This window comes from Panicum virgatum, chromosome 6N (assembly GCF_016808335.1).
Source record: "Panicum virgatum strain AP13 chromosome 6N, P.virgatum_v5, whole genome shotgun sequence".
Taxonomy (NCBI): Eukaryota; Viridiplantae; Streptophyta; class Magnoliopsida; order Poales; family Poaceae; genus Panicum; species Panicum virgatum.
In genome coordinates this window covers 29,042,377-29,047,503 of record NC_053150.1, presented here as the reverse complement: position 1 = coordinate 29,047,503, position 5,127 = coordinate 29,042,377, and positions in this window count along the sequence as shown.

Here is a 5,127-nt window from a genome sequence, read left to right as displayed (position 1 = left end):
TAATTTTCAAATGATCAAGACTCCCATAAATTCCCATTTGTGCATTAAACTGACTATCATGCTCCCATGTAGTTCTACTATCCTCTCCAGTGAATTTAATAAATTCTGGTACTCTAAAATTCTGAGGATATGGAATAGAATCAAAACTCTCAGGATAAGGTTTTTGACAAACTAGAGTTTTGTCCTTCAATTCTACGCCGAAAGTTTCTTTAAACATAACAGCCAAATCTTTCTTATGCTTCTCAAGTATTTGATTAAAATGAGAATCATTTGGCCTTTGAACATTGGTATTAGAGCTATTCGGCACATGCGGTATATGATTCAGTTGCGTATATGGTATTTGCTGCAAATGTCCATTATTTGGCATTGTACCACATGAATAACCTAAACCAACCTAAACCCTGAGGAGGCATAGTGTATGAATTATTCATTCGGATAAAGCCAGCCGAAACATAAGGTACACTAGTAATTGGTTCAGGAGACGATGGATATGCAACTAAAGCCCCAGAACCGGTCGGACCGATTGGAACCGGTCCTCCATGACCGGTCTGCGAGACCGGTCTGACCGCTCCATGCGCGTGAAATTGTTCTGGAGTTCTCTAACCATAAAAATTCATCGGCATGCCGTATTGGGGCGCATGTGCTGCCAATGATTCAAGATGCATAGTATTATGATAAAAAGAGCCATCAATATTAGGTCTAGGAGTACCACTATCATCAATCAAAGGTTGCTTGCCTAATGATTTATCAATCATATTTTGAACAGTAGCAAGAATCTTTTCTTGACCACTAACCACCAATTGACTAATTTGCTCCAAAGTAATGGGCGATGTTGCAGCACTTACAATGGTGTTAGATTTGGCCTGCTCCTCCTCATCTGAAAGAATGACCACCTCCTTGTCTTTGGAGACATCACCCTTCCGATTCTTGGAGAAGTGAGACAAGAACCACCAACGCTTTTCTTCGATTTCTTTTTCTTTGTGTCGTGTGTCCTCCTCTTCGCACTCCTTGATGAAGGCTTCATAAACTTGACGATCCTCGGGCGGCAACTCATCAATAGACGGCCTGCTGATATTATTGACGTTGATCTCACCGGGATCCGACAGCTTCACCATGGTAGTATATGGAGTAGATTAGATCGGTTTTACAACCAAGATCTTTCTTCCCCAGCGGAGTCGCCAAAATATGTTGACGCCAATCTAGGGCCAACACACGAATGCGCTTGATCGCACGGTAAGCGATGGAACAATTACAGCGCCGATGCTCAGACCGGTCGGGGTAACCAGTCAGACCGGTTCGCTGGAGCAGAATGGCGAAATCGGACGAACGCTTGCCCGGGAGGGACCCCGTCAGGGCAAGCGCGCATAGGGTTGTTCTAGGATTGGCAGGCTACCTAGAATGCCTTCAGACGTCGCGAAAACGAAGGAAGAACAGCAAAAAAAGGAGCTAGAGTTTAGAGACAAAAGTAAGGGCAATAAACATAAATAAAAGTAATGTATTGATGTGTTTTTATCGATTGGATGTCTCAATCGGCCGTGTCCCTTTATATTTATAGGGTGGGTGGACTTGTCCCGCAAGAAATCCTAATACAAGATCTAAATCTATGAAAATCTCTAGTTGTACTCGGACTCTGCTTGGACCGGTCAGACCGGTCGACCCTACCGGTCAGACCGGTCGGTATTGTCGAATGCCAATTTTGGTCATCAACATATGCCCCCCTGTTCTTTGGCAAAGATTGCGTGCCAAAGAACACTCTTCTGGACCAAAATTGTCTAAGGGCGATGAATGCATCGGCCATGTCTTGCTTTTCTTCAAGTTGATGATGAATCAATTTGCTTCGGTCTCCAAACTTTCTTCATGGCTATTGTGTAACACCCGGTTTATAAAAGAACATAAACCGAGCAATCATATACGTGCCAGGATCAAGTCACACGTATATACAACAGAATGAACAGTATATCATAGCACATATCACGTAAAAAGACATAATAAAGCGAATACGAATGTTATTTATTACAATAATGACAAAATGTCTGATACAGCGGAAGCGAAGTACAAAATACGATAAAGCTCTCCGAAGCTGAAGCAGGGCGCCACAGGGACGTCGACTGGGAGACGAAGCACCTAGAAGTCCTCGTAGTCCTGGTAGCGCTGGACGAACTCCCTCGTGTCGGCAGGAACTGAGCAGCAGTAGCGTAGCCAAGAGGAAAAAGTAGAGAAGAGGCAAGAGTGAGTACACAACTTGTACTCAACAAGTATAACACAAACTATGAGGCTCTAGGCTGGCTGACTCAACTGCATTAGCTTTTAAGTGTTGGCAAATTTTTATTAAAGCTATTTACTACGAGTTGATGAATTACCATTAACCCAGTTACATAGTAATTAATCAAGTTTAATCATGTAACTACTGAGAAACCAAACCAAACCAAGCCACCAAGGTAACCCCGAGAAGCACCTCCCTCGTCGGAAGGAGATAACTTCACTAATCAAAAGGAGGATCTGGGCCGCTCATAACCGTGAGCACGGCTAGTATACCAGTTTTACACTCTGCAGAGGTTGCACATCTTTACCCACAAGTCGTGAGCTACGCCAGTTGTTCATCACACTTCCTTAGGTGAGATGGCCAGCGACTCACTACGAGGCCTTTAAAAAGAATCTCGTTGGTAAGGCGTAACCGCGAGAGATAGGTCGGCGACGATGGGGCCCACCTCCGGGGGTACAAGCACAGGAGCGCAATCCAAGCACAGACCAAGCCGGAGGAGCAGGGACCATTGAAGCTTACTACTCTTGCCCCGCAGGTAAGTTACTCCAAACCAAAAAGATCTAGTTATTACGCCAAGTCTATCCCATTCTAGCCTTGTGGTAGCGCTGTTGTCCCAGGTTGTCGCTCTATGAACCGGTCCTTATGGAGAGTGGCCAACCAAGCACTAAGCACCGTGCTGGCCCCCTAAACCATGTTTCTACAAAAAAACATCTTTTAACGAGAAGTGAGCCACTCAAGCCACACAGAGTGCCACTCTCAGAATTAAGTTCAAGTAAACCATTAATCGAATTAATTAAAAAGGACCAAAGTGTGTTATAGCGCAGCAACCTAGCACAACGAACCAAAAAGCAACCCAAAGGTATATTTAAAGGATATAAACTGGCTAGGAAATCCTTAAAGGCATACAGTATTAAAATGCAGTATGAAATTGTATATAAAGGTGATAGGTTGTTCATGTTATACTTGCCTTCCTCGTACTGCTCCTGCTGCTGCTCAAACTGATCCGAAGACGGCTGCTCCGGGTACTGGTACTGAGGCTCCTCAGATGGATCAACGTCTACTCACGAACACATGGCCAAAACAATGCACAAAATAAGCATACAGGCAAACATTAACAAAGACTAAGAAACAGTACAACAATACATGAAAACAGCGCACAAAACTATTCTAGAACTATTCTACACGTTACAACGATCGCGTGGATACAAAGAACGCTAAAAACGGAGCTAAAACGCATAAACTAGGCCTAAAACAAGTTCTAGGGGCTTATTTGTAAGAAAACTGAAGTTTCAGGGGCTTTTCTGCTAAAACCGAGGGCTAAAACGTAAATAAACATTAGCTTCAGGGGCTAAACTGCAAAACCGACGGCTCTGGACGGCGGGTGCTATTTCTAAAGAGCTCAGGGGGGTTCTTGCAAAGTTTTGGGCCTATCTGCGATTATTTTTGAACTATCCAGGAGCGCGGGTTGAATATGAATAAAGGCAGGGGTTCTTTAGCAAAAACACCGGGCTGAAGCGGTATGCGCTGATCTGCGCCGTTGGATCTTGATCGCACGGCTCGGTCGAAACGGTACTTGGCTTCTAATCCAGAGCGCCGATCTCAGATCGAACGGTCGAGGGGTTTTGGGCGAGCAGGCGGCGGCGCAACGCGCCGGCGGCTCTGTTCCGCGGCGGTGCGGGCTGAAGCTCGCCGGAGTTGGGCAAAACTAGTGCTCCGGGGCTCGATTCAAGCAGCGGTTTGGCCCAGGGGCGTGAGTACCGCATGGCTAAACCATTGGTGGGCTCAGGAAGGGGCTGCATCGGCCGGGGAGGAGGGCCGGCGGTGACAGGCGGCTTGGGTTCGCCGGCGTACCGTGTTCAGGGAACTAGAGCGCGCATTAGGGCCCTACAAGCTAGCGCAAAAGATAGCGGGCAACGGGGTGATGCTCACCGGGCTTGGGACAGGTTGGGGCGGCGCTCAGGGTCGATGGCGCCGAGTCCGGCGGCGGGTTGCGGGCGGAGCTTCGCGGTCCGGACAGTGTGGTGGTCTTCCGGCTTCGGGATCCTGCGGTTCGGCTCGGGATGCTCCTGCGGAGATGCTAGAGGGGTCAGGATGGCCGGAGGGGCGACGACGGCGAGCAATTGCTCGAAAAACCAAGGAACTCACCGGCGGCGGTCCGGTCCGATTCCGGCACGGTCGTGGCTCGAATCGGAGCAAGCGAGCTCGGAGTGAACCCTGGGCTCAGGGCGGATTCTCTGGTGGGGCTTGGCAGGAGCGGTGGCGCGGCAGGGCGTTGTGGCCGTGGCAGCGCCGGCGTGCGGTGCGGCGGAGCAAGGCGCGGCGGAGCAGAGCGGCGTGGGGTGGCGGCTAGGGTTGGAGGGAGCAGGGGGGTTCTCGGTGGGTTTAAAGGGGAGGGGCGCCCGGGATCTCGGGCGGGCGCGCTCAAGAAGGAAACCGGCGAGGTCTCGGGCGGGGATCGCGGCTTCCGTTGCGTGCGCGCGGCGAGGGGAAGGGGATGACCCTGTCGAGTGGGTCCGGGCGGTCAGTGAGAAGGGGCGGGCGCTCCGTGGGCGCTGGCAAGCGGGAGTGGCGCTGGCGTGTGGGCCCGGGAGCACAGCGGCTGAGGCGGGGACGCGGGGTCTGCGGGAGCAGCCGTGCGTGCGGGCTGGCGAGTCGGGCCGTGGGCTCGTGCGCGTGGAGGAGAAGAGTGGGCCGCGTGCTTGGGCCGCCAGAGAAGGAAGGGCAGGCCGATGGGCCGCGGGGAAAGGTTTGGGCCGGGTTTTCTGGGTTTCTTCTTTTCTATTTCTATTCACTCTCTCTCAACTCCAAAACTATCTGAATTCAAATGAATTTGAATTCCAACTCCTATTCAAACAAACAAAACA